Source organism: Schistocerca gregaria, chromosome X, assembly GCF_023897955.1.
Source record: "Schistocerca gregaria isolate iqSchGreg1 chromosome X, iqSchGreg1.2, whole genome shotgun sequence".
Taxonomy (NCBI): domain Eukaryota; kingdom Metazoa; phylum Arthropoda; class Insecta; order Orthoptera; family Acrididae; genus Schistocerca; species Schistocerca gregaria.
The window spans coordinates 390,413,748-390,432,164 of record NC_064931.1 but is presented as its reverse complement, the minus strand read 5'-3'; the positions used below and the strand labels follow the sequence as shown (position 1 = coordinate 390,432,164).

At 45.9% G+C, this 18,417-nt stretch overlaps 1 protein-coding gene across 4 annotated transcripts in view; it reads left to right on the top strand.

The window, feature by feature from the left end:
- Positions 1-493: 493 nt before the first annotated feature.
- LOC126298779 (1-acyl-sn-glycerol-3-phosphate acyltransferase alpha-like) overlaps positions 494-18,417 on the top strand; it is a 689,206-nt gene continuing 671,282 nt past the window's right edge. For 2 of the 4 annotated variants that reach the window (XM_049990235.1, XM_049990237.1), the window contains exon 1: positions 613-688. The gene's annotated coding sequence lies outside the window, so the exon portion shown is untranslated. Of the gene's footprint in view, positions 689-18,417 lie in introns of all 4 variants that reach the window. The other 2 variants (XM_049990236.1, XM_049990238.1) reach the window with 2 other exon arrangements.

Below are 18,417 nucleotides of genomic sequence, written 5' to 3'. Positions count from 1 at the left end.
TTGGATTTTCTCCGTACCACTGGTATAAATGATCTAAGCCTATGTCAGCCCGTTCTCACAGCAAATAAAAGTAGCGCCCCCCGAGTTGGTGAAAGGCGTTGACGTCCCCTCGAAGGCTATATACTAGCATTTCGCAGACCACAGGAAAAATAGCCTAGATAACTTTTAGGAAACAAACTATTTTTTATATTTGTTAAACATACAGAGAATACAGAGAAAACGTTTAAACAAAGGTAAATGTGTTTCAATTAGCTTATTAGTTAATAACAATAATAATAATCCAGTATAACATGAAAAATCCCTATGGTATTTATAATTTGCATGGGTTTAAAATGTGTACGTGGTGTGCTTATTAGCTACTATGCGATGCGATGAGGCGAGAGAGTCAGCAGTCACACCACGACTCTCAGCACAGCTGCGCATGATACCTACAGTACAGGTCATTCTAGTAGTTTCCTCGGCCACTTGTGGAGCAATCCGAACCGAATCTGCGAGCGAGAACGTCCAGCGTCCGGTAAGGCACGGCCTGGGAGCGCCCGCGACAGCTTTGTTTACTAGCTGTTGCGCATGCGCGGCGGAGGTTCGTCGCGAGGGAGGCGCGCCTTCTCAGACAGTACCGCGCTGCGCTCGCTACGGGACGGTCGTGGAGGCGACGTTGCTGCTGCCTGCCTGGTCCCCGTCGCCACGCGTAAGTACTCGCTGCGCTTTCCCTCTCTGGCGACAATCTCGAGTTACAATTTATTTGTTATCCCAAAATGCTGTCATCAAAATCAAGCCACCCTTTTTACATTCGATGGATCCCAGTGCAATATCGTCTATCAATTGGATAGCAAAGCTATTAAAAAAATATTGGTATAGTGTTGTAAGTTCCACAGTAAGAGTGTGATAGTAACCTCCCCCTCCCCACCCCCCCGTTTCCACTCACTTTCAAAATCTTGGTTGTTGTGGCAGTTCGATCTATGGCGTAGCCCGAAGTCTAGGTTAAGTTAGCAAGTGGTTCGCTCCATGTGCAACATACTTATTTTATAAATAATTAAAACTGCAGCGTATACTCAGGAAAGCTGGATGATAAATAAATATTTGACGAGTGTTAAGTTGCATTTTAAATGCTTATATCCTATATAAGTCCTGAAAAATGCAAGCTTCACACTATTTTATGATTCCATAACAAACTTCTGCGGTAACTGTTGTGAAACAGTTACTTTTTTTCTTTTTATTTTAAGCGTACTTCATTTGAGTGTGTTTTACATCACATGCTTTCCCCTTTTGTCTACAAAGCATCAGCAGTGGTCATTCTGTAAATACATGCTTTTACATTCTGCTATTTATAAATTAAAAACAGTGTACAATTTCCTTAATGTTTATTTCTCTCTTTTCAATATTTTGAAGTAGACACGTTTTCCCTTCGTTTTTACAGCTTGGAATCGAAAAAACTTTGTTTTACTTTTCCCCTTCCCAATTTTTTTTTGGGGGGAGGGGGGAGGACCTACATTTTCTTTTGGTGGATTTACAGGTTCCTAAAAATAAAAAAAACGTAAAGAGTGAAGCTTCTTCTATTTCAGCCTCCGCTAACATCAAGGAAAAAGTGTCGGCTTGTAAATATGTAAAAGAGAGCGACAATCATTGTAAGTAAATTGTACACCAAATTCAAACACGAAAATTGTTTTTAGTCTATAAATAACAGAGCGTATTGAGTGTTCTGTATTTTCAGAACAAGCACTGCTTTATGAATAGAAGCGAAACACTTATGGTGTTAAACAGACGTAAATTGCAGTACGCTTAAGACGGAAATAACAAAAATTAATTGATGTTCACACTGTTGTTTACATGCATCACGGAACAATACTTTTTCTAAATCAGGGGATTCGACCTAATACGTGAGCATAGAGAAACCTAAGTTTGCGTTTCATTTGTTAACACCTGATTATATGCGTAATACAGTATGTCTGGGACGTATCACTACTTGTAAATGGTTTGCTAAGGGCCGTGGGAACTCTCGTCAACCAGAGATGGCACTTTGAGCGCAACACGTGAAGTGTGAACTCTGTAGAAGTCATTGTAGTGGACAGCATGATGTTCCTCTGCTTTGTAGTGCATTTCATGCAGCGTTAAAGTCTAAAGAGAACTGGAATTTGTTGTCTAACAGCAATTTTAAATTTCCGTTGCACGGTACGTCATGGCAATGATTAACCAGGCAGTGAATCTGAGTGCACTTTCAGTATGTAATTTAACATACCAAATGAAGATTACTGCAGTGTTGCCGTCAGTGTGTCATTAAGGAAACGGAGTTTTTCGATGTAACAGGAAAGACTCCAAATTATAGGACCTCATTATTGGTTATCAGGAATTTGAGAAACAAATAGTACATCGCATATTTGATAACAACAATGTATTTTAACAGTAAGCTCTCGCTGGCTACAGAAACTATTCCGGTGTTCCCAGCGCATCCAGAAGGAGGAAGTGTACAGGCAGTTATTTGCTCTACCAGACACAATATATTAACACAGATACGAATTTTTTTTGTATGTAGATTATGATTAATTAATTAATTAGGAATTTACGCAACAATTTCTTGGACGTGTATTGTAATCCAGCACCTATTATTGGTAGTTGCCAGTGCCGCTGCTTCATAGGTGGGAAATGGATATTCTTAGTAGTACCTTGTGTATAAACATTTATGTTTACTTTTTAATGACATTGCCTCTGACATTTTACTGTGTAAGTAAGTAAGTACGTGATAAGTTATTACACAATGCTTGTAGCTCAGTACACCTATCGTAGTGTGTGAGATGCTCCAGAATCTGATAGAACATCAATGTCTAGTGTGGTGCGCTCCACTGATGACGTGAGGTGTTTATACATTATATTCTGTCTGTGCACTCACCAACTAAATTTGCTGAAACCAGTGACATTTGGCATCAGCTTACACCATCTCTCGTTGTTATTCTCTAAGGCCCGTTTACAGACGCGGAGATGAAGACTGCAAACACGATGGATTTGAATTATGGATGCTGAGGTCACAGTTTAGCATAGTTTTCGTAGAGTTCTGCAAGCGAATGTCAAGTCGGCGCGTAATTGAAAGTCAATAGCAATTACTTCTCGTATCCTCCTTGATATCTTTTTTATTTTATTCGTTAGAAGGTAAGTTGAGATGTGAAAAAAGAATTCATTATAGAATACATAGAACTGCGCAGGACTTCACCAGTTCTTTTGGGTGTCAAAATGAACGGATGCGAAAACAGACAGGAGAAAAATAACGAAATTGAAATTAAGAAGGCTTAAAGAAAAGCGGTAAGGCCAGTGAATAAATTTCTAGTGATTGAACGTTACTCAATCAACGCACACTACGTGTCATTTGGTTTTCTCTGTTCATCTCCGCCTCCCCCCTTTCCTCTGCACGTTATCACCCCATTTCTGGTTTTTACCTCTCAAAATTTCCTTCCAAACAGTAAGTGGTATGTATACCAAGTCTGTTAGGAGGCGCTTTTTACCCGTGGCTTTTCCCACGTTCGCACGTTTTAGGTATATGTAACATACTTCTCCCATATCTCTAGCGAAATTCACCCTGCAGTTTCGTTTTCATGCTGCTCAATGATTTTGACATCACATTTCTTGAGCTGTGTGTCATACAATGATACAATTTTGTAAGTACATTCAGCGGTGTATGTGGATACTCCCTGCGAAATGTGTTACGAATAGAGTTAGAAGTAAAGAAGAAAAAAGTTATAAACGTCATGAACGTTGAAGCAGTTTTTCACGAATCTCTGTGTTTATGACGGCAAATCATCTGAACTATGTGTCCTATAATATAATTTTGCGAGTACATTCATTTGTATATGTGAATACTGTCTGCGGCATGTGTCGCGAATGCAGTTATTATTAAAGAAGTAATAAATTAAAACATCGTGCCTGATGCGGCAGTTGTATTGCATCAACAGCGAAAATGTAGTAACTTATAAACTTTCATCATTTTGTGGGGATTGACAGGGAGAAAAAGTTTTGTAAGGGTTTGAAATTACGTGTAAAATTTGTTGCAAGACACTAAGTGTCCTGATTCTCAAATACTGGATGAATAAAGTAGAGGTATGCGCGCGTGCTGGGCTATTTTTCTTCGTCTCCACTCCCCCTGCCTTTGATAGGTAGGTGGTTCTTATCCCTACTACGCTTCTTCCCAGACAGTGAAACGTGTGGCAAGCTTGGTTGAAACTGATTCACTGGTTTAGGAAGCGCTGTGCAATATACCTGCGTTCATCCATTTTTGTAATATGTATGGATTTAACGAGGCAAGATTAGGGTCATCAGGACATCTCTTAAATCTAACTAGGTACTGTATGTATTAACAAACAATACATTACGAAAGCATTATAGAAGTTATATCCACTGTAGAATACAACCCTTATCGCAGGAAAGAACATTATTTCGCGTTCGTTCATGAGAGGCCTAAATACAACAGCAAACACGCAAGTAACGGGTAAGCCGAACTCTAGATTGCGGTTTATTGGTAGAATCCTGAAGCGATGCAGTCCTTCAGTAAAGGAAATTGCTTATAATGCGTTAGTTCGTCCAGTCAGAGTATCGTTCATCTGTATGAGACCCTTACCAGTTGGGTCTGATTCAAGAGATTGAGAAGGTCCAAATAAGTCAGGTAAGTTTCGTGATTGGTACATTTAGCCATCGCGAGAGCGTTACAAATCTCAGAGTGTGACGTGGGACTCATTTGCAGATAGCCGACGCGCTTAACGGAAGGGGCTGCTCACTAAATTCCGAAATCCGATCTTCGTCGAGGATGTAGAGCATATATTATTACCACCAACTTTCAAATCGCGCAGTGATCACCATTTAAAGATAAGGGAAATTAGAGCTCGTACTGAGGCGTTTTTCCCTCGCGCGATCGGCGAGTGGAACAAAGGGGGAGGGGGCGGGGGGGGGGGGGGGTATATGACTTTATCGCGAATAGTGCCCTTCGCCACACACCGCTTGGCGGCTAGCGGAGTATATATGTAGATGTAGATATTACAGGAAGACATTCAAACTACGAGCGCTAGCAGAAGTAGACCTGAGAAGCAAGGGTGGAAGAGGAACATGATAAAACGCAATGAAGATAGTGGAAAAGAAAGTGTCATGACTGATGAGGAAATGAAAATGGAAACTGCGGAAAGATGGTGACATTGACTTTGCTGTATGACATGAGGAAAAGTGGCCATGTACGTTAATTTTTGGAGAAACGTTATAAAGGTAATGGAAGTGCTTCAGTGTCACAGGGCATTGAATTGTGCGCGAAGTGGAGTGCATGTGTGAGGCGATGTGTTGCGTGACTCTTCTTGGAACGTACAGTCTTAGAATTTTAATAGCAGCCCTCTCCGTAACACGACACCTCTGTTGTAGCGTCAACCAGTGGAGTTTGACTAGCATCTCCGTAACGATCGCGCTTACTAAACGAAACGGACCCGCAATGAACCGTGCCACATTTCTTTGGATGTTCTCTGTCTCTTATATTTGATTCTACCCACTGAAGCACCCACATTGATGAACAATACTAAAAAATTCGTTCTACGGTCGTTTTATAAGTTACCTGATTTGTGAGGCACTTACTTTTGCTGACGATTCTCCTAATAAATCACAACCTGTAAATTTGTCTTTCGTAACTGTTTGTATTTCTTCGTTCCATTTTACGCCGCTAGTGACACTTATTTCAAATATTTTACTGTTATTATTGGCAATAGGATAGTTGAACAACGGGTCTTTCCTCTTATTTATACACAATATGTTAAATTTCCGAAGATCAGCTGCCTGTGTCTGCACAAATCACCGAACCTCTGCAGCGGTTAGTACATTTCACTGTAATTTTCTGGCGTTGCGACTTGTCTGTTCATCATCCGCAGGCATCATATTATGAAATCCTGAATCGAGTTTCAAAGCTAGCCTGGTATTCCTTAAGTTCATATTTTGTTCACTAGGTGACAGGGCAGAGTTTCATCGCATTCCTTATGAAACACAAGGAAGATGGCATTAGCCTGGGCGCCGGTGTTTGCTGCCTTGCAGATCTGCACGAACAGAGCGAGTTGAGTTTCGGGAAATCGCTGTGTGCGGGATACTTGATTCCTGCAGATGTTCGTTGTCCAAAAAAAGTAACAGAATACGAGAATACAATTTGTTCCAAGACACTGACGTCTGTAATATAGGCATCCAAAGACCCTTCAGGAGAACGGGAAGCCGCGCGGGATTAGCCGAGCGGTCCAGGGCGCTGCAGTCATGGACTGTGCGACTGGTCCCAGCAGAGGTTAGAGTCCACCCTCGGGCGTGTGTGTGTGTGTGTGTGTGTGTGTGTGTGTGTGTGTGTGTGTGTGTGTGTGTGTGTGTGTGTGTGTGTGGTTGCTCTGTTCGAGACTGTAGCGCGTAGAACCGCTCGGCCACAGCGGCCGGCCCCCTTTTCCATTCGTTCCTCCACGTACCTACCATGAACTGCAGCTGGAAGGGGCGCAATCTATTTCACATAATTGAGATAGAACCGCATAGATATCTCATTATATTCTCTGGCCTTTTCACTGTTACGCGATTTCATTTGTTTATATCTCCCGCAGTCCTTCATGTGTCATTTCATTGTTCGTGTAATTATTCAATGGAGAAATTGTAATACTATCATGCGCAGGGAAATAATTTTGGAATATCGAATGCCGTATTTCGGACTTCTCCTCCATTTTTCGGTCCAACATGTTTACCGAGTGATTTTAGAAGACTATGATCCATTTACTGACATTGTGAAAGACCAAAACTAATTTTTTCTCTTGAGATCTGTCACCAAAATTACTTCCTAATCAATTGAATCTTCTCTCAGTGCTGTCATAGAAAGTAAGATGGCAGATTAGTAGCATATTTTGTGTAATAACCTCCGTCACACATCAAAATTTAACCTGCGGTGAGTATGTGCTCTTCACTACAGACATGCTAGCCTCTTAAATGTGTGTCGACGCAAACTTTTGAAGCTCAAGCTATTGATCGCTGTACGTCATACTGGTGTTACTATTTTCCAATCGCGACTCAAAATTAGCTTATTACGGGCATCGGCTAACATAATCGTTCGTTTGTAGTGGAAAATAGTAAAATATTAAAGTACACACTAATTAGTTGCTAATATCTGAGAGTATTCGTTATATGTACTCTGTACGAATGAGTAATCAGACGAATGGTGCCGCCACAATTTCAAAGTAGTTTTAGATTGCCTAGTGTGTAACGCTGGAACATCTTTTTCTGAATATACCTTCCAACTGTTTAAGCAGTATCTCCCATTTTTACAGTCATATAAGCACCAAATGCCATGACTTCTTGTGAGGGAAAGCATCGAAGACTGTACGTTACAAATGCACACCTTTGAATGCTTTGTGTCTTGCAGGCAAATTTGGTCCATTCAGATAGCAATCATCGGGTGGCTGTGATGTTAACGGCTCTACCCAGTGAGAAAGCATGTGGTCACTGTGATAGCCAATAAAACGATGTCATTCAGGCTCGAAATCAAGATCTGCATAAGCTGGTTTCATGATACAGGAGAAGCAGCCAAGGCGAGGCACCTCAAATACACTCCTGGAAATGGAAAAAAGAACACATTGACACCGGTGTGTCAGACCCACCATACTTGCTCCGGACACTGCGAGAGGGCTGTACAAGCAATGATCACACGCACGGCACAGCGGACACACCAGGAACCGCGGTGTTGGCCGTCGAATGGCGCTAGCTGCGCAGCATTTGTGCACCGCCGCCGTCAGTGTCAGCCAGTTTGCCGTGGCATACGGAGCTCCATCGCAGTCTTTAACACTGGTAGCATGCCGCGACAGCGTGGACGTGAACCGTATGTGCAGTGGACGGACTTTGAGCGAGGGCGTATAGTGGGCATGCGGGAGGCCGGGTGGACGTACCGCCGAATTGCTCAACACGTAGGGCGTGAGGTCTCCACAGTACATCTATGTTGTCGCCAGTGGTCGGCGGAAGGTGCACGTGCCCGTCGACCTGGGACCGGACCGCAGTGACGCACGGATGCACGCGAAGACCGTAGGATCCTACGCACTGCCGTAGGGGACCGCACCGCCACTTCCCAGCAAATTAGGGACACTGTTGCTCCTGAGGTATCGGCGAGGACCATTCGCAACCGTCTCCATGAAGCTGGGCTACGGTCCCGCACACCGTTAGGCCGTCTTCCGCTCACGCCCCAACATCGTGCAGCCCGCCTCCAGTGGTGTCGCGACAGTTGTGAATGGAGGGACGAATGGAGACGTGTCGTCTTCAGCGATGAGAGTCGCTTCTGCCTTGGTGCCAATGATGGTCGTATGCGTGTTTGGCGCCGTGCAGGTGAGCGCCACAATCAGGACTGCATACGACCGAGGCACACAGGGCCAACACCCGGCATCATGGGGTGGGGAGCGATCTCCTACACTGGCCGTACACCTCTGGTGATCGTTGAGGGGACACTGAATAGTGCACGGTACAACCAAACCGTCATCGAACTCATCGTTCTACCATTCCTAGACCGGCAAGGGAACTTGCTGTTCCAACAGGACAATGCACGTCCGCATGTATCCCGTGCCACCCAACGTGCTCTAGAAGGTGTAAGTCAACTACCCTGGCCAGCAAGATCTCCGGATCTGTCCCCCATTGAGCATGTTTGGGACTGGATGAAGCGTCGTCTCACGCGGTCTGCACGTCCAGCACGAACGCTGTCCAACTGAGGCGCCAGGTGGAAATGGCATGGCAAGCCGTTCCACAGGACTACATCCAGCATCTCTACGATCGTCTCCATGGGAGAATAGCATCCTGCATTGCTGCGAAAGGTGGATATACACTGTACTAGTGCCGACATTGTGCATGCTCTGTTGCCTGTGTCTATGTGCCTGTGGTTCTGTCAGTGTGATCATGTGATGTATCTGACCCCAGGAATGTGTCAATAAAGTTTCCCCTTCCTGGGACAATGAATTCACGGTGTTCTTATTTCAATTTCCAGGAGTGTATATCCAGAACAAGCGGACAGTGCGGCAAATTTTCTGACTTGAGCAAGTAAATTATAGCATTTATAGTTGTCGAATTATGAAACCGATTCATTTTACGGCACTGGACAGAGACTTAGAAGAGGCGGAGTGACTGTTAGAGTGTGATCAAAATAGTGTTCTGCAAATACTACATTCCAACGCATCTCATTCGTTTCGTAATTTGCTTCATCGACAGCCTCACTGCGAACACATACAAAAGCTATTTATTTTAAATGATAATTAATTGAAACCGTCAGCTGCCGACAGGTGTTGTTGATATACCTCGATGGGAACAGCTGAAAATGTGTGCCCCCACCGGGACTCGAACCCGGGATTTCTTGCTTACATGGCAGAAGCGCTATCCATCTGAGCCACCGAGGACACAGATGAATAGTACGACTACAGGCACTTAGCCCTTGCACGCTCCCCGTAAGACCCACATTCCCATCCTAATAGATATTTGCCCATCCATTCATTACTCGTGCCAACTAAGGTGACGATTACCGTAAGAGTTCGGGTAACCTCTGCGCATTCGCACAGACAATGGTCAATGGCAGGGTAGCCTTTAAATGTATATGAAGACAGTAACTGTTTCCGAAAGAACAGATACCATTGATGACCGTGCAGCTTCTCTAGAATAAATGATAATTAATTGAAACCCTCAGCTGCCGACAGGTGTTGTTGATATACCTCGATGGGGACAGCTGACAATGCGTGCCCCCACCGGGACTCGAACCCGGGATCTCCTGCTTACATGGCAGATGCTCTACCCATCTGTGCCACCGAGGACACGGATGAATAGCGCGACTGGCCTCGGCGGCTCAGATGGATAGAGCGCCTGCAAATGTAAGCAGGATATCCCGGGTTCGAGTCTCGATCGGGGCACACACTTTCAGCTGTCCCCATAGAGGTATATCGACAACACCTGTTGGCAGCTGAGGGTTTCAATTAATTATCATTTATTCTAGAGAAGTTGCACGGTCATCAATGGTACCTGTTCTTTCGGGAACAGTTACTATCTTCATATATAACTATTTATTTTCTCCGAATGCTGTCCACAAAAAAATTCTGATGTAAGCAAGTAGTAATGAGGCGTTTTTGCGCAAGATTTTGTGTACGGACGAAGTATCATTTAAAAATCATGGGCAAATCAGCCTTCACAACACACTGCACTCGTCGGTTAAAAATCGACGCTGAGATAAGTGGATAAACAACCGCCTTGGGGTGTTAACGGAGGTGCTTGGTGTTCAGGAACCGCCCCATCGGTCCCTGGTGCATTGACGGGACTCGAAATAGTCACACATATCCAAATTTCTTAAATGATAAGCTTCCGTAGTTACTGGAAGACATCTCACTGGACAAAGGGCAGTTCATGTGCTGCATAACACAATGCATGTGGTACCAACATGGCGGATGTTCTCCAGTTCGGCACAGATACGAGGGGGCACACAAAAAAAGGAACGGAATAACATTGCCGTTTGTGGAGCTTGTGTAATACGAATTTCTGCCGCTAGGCACGTACAGCGTGACTTATTGCCAGTTCAGTGCCGCCTGTGTTGTCGACCTGGCTTGTGCTGTTCATCTGCAGTGATTGTTTTTTGCTACCGCTGTTTTCTTCTTGTATCGTTTTTGATTATGGCAAGTTTAAGTGAACAACGTGCAGCTGTGAAAATTTGTTTTCCACTGGGCAAAAATGCTGCTCAAACTGTTTTAATGTTGAGAACAGATTACCAAGGTGAAGCTATGGGAAAAACTCAAGTGTACGAGTGGTTTGCTCGATTTAAAAATGGCGACAGGTTCTGAACGTCCATCAACTGCCCGAATCGAAGAAAATATTGAAAAAAACTTGTGCTCAAATTCCGTCGACAGACAACTGATCAACTTTTTTTATTTATGAAGTCTTCACGGGTTGTCAGCAGAGTGCCAGCCGCGGTGACCGAGCGGTTCTAGGCGCTTCAGTCTGGAACCGCGCGACCTCTGCGGTCGCAGGTTCAAATCCTGCCTCGTCCATGGATGTTTGTGATGTCCGTAGGTTATTTAGGTTTAAGTAGTTCTAAGTTCTAGGGGACTGATGTCCTCTGATGTTAAGTCTCATAGTGCTTAGAGCCACTTGAACATCTGTCAGCCGAGTAGCGTCGTCGTCTCGTAGCAGCGTTTCCATGGAATGGGTCTCCATCATCTTCAGGCGAAGATAATGGAGACGCATTCCATCGAAACGTTGCTACGAGACGACGACGCTACTCGGCTGACATTCCGTGAAGACTTCATATATGAAATTCGCTGAGAAAGCCTGCAGTCACAACTGATCAACTGTCAGAGAATAGGGTGTTGTTTTCCAGCCTGGCTTAGGGAATTTTAACGGAAGATTTGGGAATGAAATGGTTGCTGCAAAATTTGTTCCTCGCACCTGCACACACAGCCATATGTTAGACGGGTTTTGGCTAAAAATGACACGGTTCGGCTGCCCCACGCACCTTCCTCGCCTCAGTACAACTTTTTGTTTCGACCCATGAAAATTGGCATGAAAGGACACCGATTTGAGACCACTGAGGAAAACCAGAAAAAAATGAGCAAGGAGCTGTCAGGTGAGGCATTTCTAGAGATGACTACAAAAATAGTGGAAGCACCGGTTGGAAAAATGTGTTAGTTGTAATGGAGAGTATTTTGAAGGGGATAAGGTTGTTTTGTAAACAATATGATTTTTTTTTTTTTTTTTTTTGTATCCCCTCGTAATCTTACGCAACTACATAGCACATCAATCTGGTGCTCGTTAGTTCGTACGTGCAGGAAACACGAAATGGCTCACAGCCTCACCAGGTCTCCAAATGTTGTGTTATGAAGTTCTGTGTAATTATCTGTGCGGAACTGGAGGACATACGTAAAGTTGGAACCATGTTAATTGCCTTATGCACCACATGACCTGCCTTTTGTCCAATGAGATAACTTGCAATAACTACGGCAGCATATCAGTTAGGAACTGTAGATACTTTTGGTCACTTGTCTCAACTAGCGTGGATTTTTAACTTAAGAGTACTGTGTGTTGCGTAGATTGATATGATCACGATTCTTAAATGATGCTTCGTCCGCACACAAAATCTTGCACAGAAGCGCTACATCACTAGAGTTTTTGTTGACAGCGTTCGACGTAAATAAATCACTTTTGAATGTGCTTGCAGTGAGGTTGTTGATAGAGCGAAATGTGTGAAGGATGAAATGAGACGTGTATAGTATTTACAGACAACTCCTTTTGATTCCACTAAAACATTCAAGGTGCCTCGTAGTGACTTGTGGATCTTGTGTTGACGCTATTAAACTGTTAGTTGTGTTTCTCTCATCAACTGCTGTTCATTTTTGTTGGGTTTCTATTTGTTTGGAAAATTAAAACAAGAGGTCTACAAGGAAACTGCGAAGGCTCTTATGACACGAAATTCAGCACAACGCGGCCCTGTGTTGGGGAAGTCAAGATGAAATTCAGTGTTCAGTATTCTCTACCTGGGTCGCTTTACAGCTTATATCAATGCTCTAGGTTAACGTTCTGAGTACTTGACACAACAGTCTTACCAATAAACACACCAGATTACTTGTTTGCTTACATTTGGCAAAGTAAGGCTAATGTTTGTGTGTCAGCAGAGCAGTGGTTTACAGAGCTGTAATCTGTCCGCAGCTCGCGGTCGCGTTCTCGCTTCCCGAGCACGGGGTCCCGGTTTCGATTCCCGGTGGGGTCAGGGAGTTTCGCCTGCCTCGAGATGACTGAGTATTTGTGTTGTCCTCATAATTTCATTATCATTCATGAAAGTCTCAGGTTTGGACTGAGCAAAGAATGGGAATTTTTACGGGCGCTGATAACCGCGCAATTGAGTGTCCCACAAACCAATCATCATCATCAATCTGAATAAAACTTTAACAAATACCACAGACTTCATGTTGTTAAAGTTCTCTTCAAAGATTGTTTCCAACGCAATAGGGAAAAGTAAGTAGCTCCATAAAAAGAAATAAAGTAAAAAAGAATCTAAGTCGGTCTCCTTGTTCAGTGGCAATGAAATTTAAAAATTACTTGGGTACGCCAGATGATTGGCCGCGTTATTCGGCTTAACTCAGTGAAAACCACTCCTGTTCATATTTAGCCTCCTTAGCAGCCTCGACCTATTTAAGGGATCATTCTCCTAAGCCTGCCTATAAAACAAAAACTCTTTACCGCTTTCTTTTAGAAAAAGTTATGACGCAATCAGCGTAAGTCATTTTGCACATTATGCATTGATTCTTGGACAATATTTTATAATTTTTTAAAGTAAATCAGTTATCGTTAAGCCCCCCATCCAGGGCGCTGAAGTGGCTTTGATCAAAATGAGGAGCCGCGGGGGGTAGCTGCGTGGTCTCAGGCGCCTTGCCACGGTTCGCGCGGCTCCCCCCGTCGGACTACCTGCTGGTCCGGGGGTTAGAATAATCCCAAGGTGGTTCCTCCCGGTCGTAAGAGGTGACTAAAAGGAGTCTCACACGTTTCGGCCTTTATGTGATGGTCCCCTGTAGGGTTTGACCTCCATTTTTCAAAATTTTCCCGAAGATCGAGCCAATTGGGGGAAGGGCGCCTTACATGGTGCATCGCGTCCATCATGTGCTGAGACCTATGGCCTCCTTCGTCGGCGTGGATCTGCACTTCTGCTCATTCTCCAACTGTTGGGGAGGTCACCCTCCTGGGTGCGTATTTTTCCATCAACTGTGCAGTATCATTATCTATGCTGACGATGATAATGGACTTGTTTTCTTGGTTGCACCTGATAACCAGTACAGTAGCCAGACAGTTTTGGTGGGGCCGCCATGTCCCCTGTTGGTTGTAGTCCCCTGACCTCACAGGGATCGCCCTGCTGATGCCTGCGTCGTTAACTCCCAACGTATGCCAAGGAATAGATGCCTGTCACCCAGGGGCATTGGGACTTCTGGCAATGGCCATCCTGCCAGGTGGCCTTTGCTGCGGCTGGGTGGCGCCCGTGGGGAGGGCCCCTGGTCAGAGTGGGTGGCATCAGGGTGGATGACAAGCCATGAAGCATGGTACATCATCCCTTGCTGGTTGTCAAACGCCAGCAGCCTCTAAGCGTTCACAGGCTCAATTCAGTGCACAGAAGTACGACGCCATATCGTTACCCTCTCTGGCCACACCATGTGAGAAACGTCAGGCTAAGGATGGAAGCGGCTCTAATTCACCCTGCTACCTTGTTTGTTCGAGAGCTGATGGGGAATCTTTCATGACAATTAAGCTTCATTTTTTTGTTGAGCATTTAGAGGACAAGTTTGGGAAGGTGGAGTGCTTTTCCAAGATGATATCTGGGCCAGTCTTGGTCAAAACAGCATCCTATGCCCAGTCACAGGCGTTGCTCGCTTGTGACAAGCTGGGGGAGGTTTCTGTAACCATCACGCCCCATAAGAGCTTAAATATGGTCCAGGTTTCATATTTCTCAGAGACTTTCTTTTGCAGTCTGACGATGAGCTGCGCGCCAATTTAGAGTAGCGATGAGTACATTTCGTTCCGCGAGTCCACTGGGGTCCAAGGGATAATCAGGTTGCCACGGTTTCTTCATCTTGGCCTTCCAGGATGCTACATTACCCGAGTAGGTGAAGGTGATGGTCTACTGCTGTGATGTGAAGCCCTATATCCCTCCCCGAATGCAGTGCTTTAAATGCTGGAAGTTCGACCATATGTCTTCCCGCTGTACTTCCAGTGTCACATGTCGATATTGCAGACGCCCATCACATCCCAATACTGCATGTGCCCCCTCCCATCTGTGTCAACTGCGGAGAGCATCATTTGCCTTGTTCGCCAGAGTGCAGGATTATCCAGTAAGAAAAAAATGGTTCAAATGGCTCTGAGCACTATGGGACTTAACTGCTGTGGTCATCAGTCTCCTAGAACTTAGAACTACTTAAACCTAACTAACCTAAGGACATCACACACGGCCATGCCCGAGGCAGGATTCGAACCTGCGACCGTAGCAGTCGCGCGGTTCCGGACTGAGCGCCTAGAACCGCTAGTATCCAGTAAGAAAGAAAAATCGTGGAGTACAAGACCCTGGATCGACTGGCCTACACTGAGGCTAAGAGGAAATTTGAATCCGTACATACTGTGCGTCTTACGCCGCCGCTACAACAGTCCTAGCCCCATCAGCTCCAACAACCCAGTCACCTCTCTGAGCCAGAAGACTGAAACTGCCCCCTGGATGGCGGTGGAGGGGGGGGGGGACAGTTCCCTTCCTGTTGCTCCTGCACCACCTATTTTGAGAGCAACAGCGCCCCCCCCCCCCCCCCCCCAACCATCGGTGATATCAGTCCCCACTTCTGAGCCGGAGAAACGTAAGTATTCTTCGCCTCCTCTCCGTAGGAAGGGGTCTCTTGGGTCACCCCTTTCCCACGTTTCTGCTAGTGGGAAAGATGACACCCACCAGTTTTTGAAGAGCCCAAAAGCAGCTGGTTGTAGGGCTTCACGCTCATCTACAGTCCCAGAGACTGAATCAGTGAAGTCCTCCCAGCCAGGGAAACCCAAGGAGCAGTGAGAGAAATTCAAAAAGAAGATCCCCAAGGCCAAGGGCATTGCAGTGGCACCCACACTACCGCTATTTACAAGCTCTGCGTCTGCAGATGAGGTGGAGATTCTGGCATCCACAGAGAACCTAGATCTCGCCGGACCCTCAGACACAATGGATATAGGCTGCTCAGGCAATAAGTTGGTGGGAGCAGGTAAGCCTGAGGCGTAAATTGCCTCATTGAATGTTCCATGCCTGCCCAGCCTCACGATGACGTCATCCTGCAGTGGAATTTTTCCACCGCCTGGCTGAGCTATAGCAAGTGTTAAGCTTTACACCTGCTTTCTCCATTGCCCTCCAGGAAATCTGGTTTTCGGCAATGTGGACGCCTGCCCTCTGCTGCGACTATAAGGGATATTACAGGAACCGTAGCGACTATAATCGAGTGTCAGGTGGAGTTTCTGTTCATGTCCTAAACTCTATTTGTAGTGAAACTGTGCTCCTTGAAACCACTCTTGAAGCTGTGGCTGTCAGAATAAGGACAACGCAGGAAATAACTGTCTGCACTGTGTTTTCCTCCAGATGGTGCAGTACCACTGAATGTATTAACTGCACTGATTGATCATCTTCCTAAACCTTTCCTCCTTTTGGGAGATTTTTACGTCCATAACCCCTTGTGGGGTGGCACCTGCTTACTGGCCGAGGCAAAGCTGTCGAAACTTTAGTGTCTCAGTTCGACCTCTGCCCCTTAAATACTGGGGCCACCACACATTTCAGTATGTTTCATGGTAGTTACTCGGCCATTGATTTATTAATTTGGAGCCCAGGACTTCTCCCATCTATCCACTGGAGAGTACATGACGACCTGTTTGGTAGTGATCACTTCTCCATCTTCCTGTCACTGCCCCGGCGTCAGGCACACGGTCGCCTGCCCGGATTGGCTTTAAACGTTCATCTCTGAAGTCACCGTTGAATCTCCCCTACACGGGAACATCGATGTGATGGTTGAGTAGGTGGCTACAACAATCCTTTCTGCAGCAGAAAACACGGTCCCTCGCTCTTTAGTGTGCTCCTGGCAGAATGCAGTCCCTTGGTGGTCGCTGGAGATCGCTGAAGCAATTAAGAAGCGTTGGCGAGCTCTACAACGGCATAAGCGGCACCCTTCCCTGGAGTATTTCATAACCTTTAAACGGCTCTGTGCCCCCACATTCTCCAACTTATCAAACGACGGAAGCAGGAGTGTTGGGAGAGATATGTCTCGACCATTGGGTGTCATACGTCACCTTCCCAAGTCTGGGCAAGGATCAGACGGGATTTCAGGGACCAGACCCCAACTGGTGTTCCCGGTGTTAACATAAATGGCGTGTTATCTACCGACGCAATCGCGATTTCCGAGCTCTTTGCTGAGCACTATGCTCGAGCCTCTGCATCGGAGAATTACCCCCAGCCTTTCGCACTCTCAAACAGCGGCTGGAAGGGAAAGTCCTCTCGTTCACTGCACGCTCGAGTGAATCCTATAACGCGCCATTTACATAGTGAGAGCTCATCACTGCCCTTGCACATGGCCCCAACACTGCTCCTGGGCCAGATCGGATGCACAGTGAGATGATTAAACATCTCTCATCTGACTACAGGCGACATCTCCTCGTGATCCTCGACTGGATCTGGTGCGATGGCGTCTTTCCATCGCAATGGCGTGAGAGCACCATCATTCCGGTGACCAAACCCGGTAAAAACCTGCTTGATGTGGATAGCTATCGGCCGATCAGCCTAACCAACGAACAACGTTCTTTTTAAGCTGCTAGAACGTATGGTGTTTCGGCAGTTGGGTTGGATCCTAGAGTCAGGTGGCCTACTGGCTCCATGTCAGAGCGGCTTCCCCCAGGGTCACTCTAGCATTGACATCTTGTGTCCCTCGCGTCTGCCATCCGAACAGCCTTATCCAAACGCCAGCACCTGGTTGCCGTCTTTTTTGATTTACGAAAAGCGTATGACACCACCTAGCGACATCATGTCCTTGCCACATTATACAAGTGGGGTCTCCGAGGCCCGTTCCCGATTTTTATCCAAAATTTCCTGTCGCTTCGTACTTTCCGTGTCCAAGTTGGTGCCTCCCATAGTTCGCCACATATGCAGGAGAATGAGGTCCCGCAGAGATCTGTATTGAGTGTATGTCTACTTTTAGTGGCCGTCCGTCTCACCTTCTCTGTATGCAGACGACTTCTGCATTTCGTACTGCTCCACAAGTACTGGTGTTGCTGAGCGACACCTACAGGGAGCCATCCACAAGGTGCAGTCATGGGCTCTAGACCACGGTTTCCAGTTTTCGGCCGCAAAGTCGTGTGTTATGCACTTCTGTCGGTGTCGTACCATTAATCCGGAACCAGAACTTTACCTTAATGGCGATCCACTCATTGTAGTGGAGACACATCGATTCGTAGGACTGGTTTTCGACGCCCGATTGACTTGGCTTCCTCACCTTTGTCAACTTAAGCGGAAGTGCTGGCAGCACCTGAATGCCCTCCGCTGCTTGAGCAACAGCAACTGGGGTGCAGATAACTCTACGCTCTACAGATCCCTTGTTCAATCCCGCCTTGACTATGGGAGTCTGTTTTATGCTTCGGCGACGCCGCCAGCGTTGCGTTTACTCGACCTAGTGCACCACTGTGGCGTTCGCCTAGCGACAGGAGCTTTTAGGATGAGTCCGGTGACGAACGTCCTTGTGGATGCCGGAGTCCCTCCATTGCATGTTAGGCGTGCACAACTGCTGGCCAATTACGTTGCTCATTTTTGTAGTTCTCCTGCGCATCCGAATTACCGTCTCCTTTTCCCACCCACGACTGTTCATTTCCCAAATCGACGGCGCAGGTCAGGACGTCCAATTGCAGTTC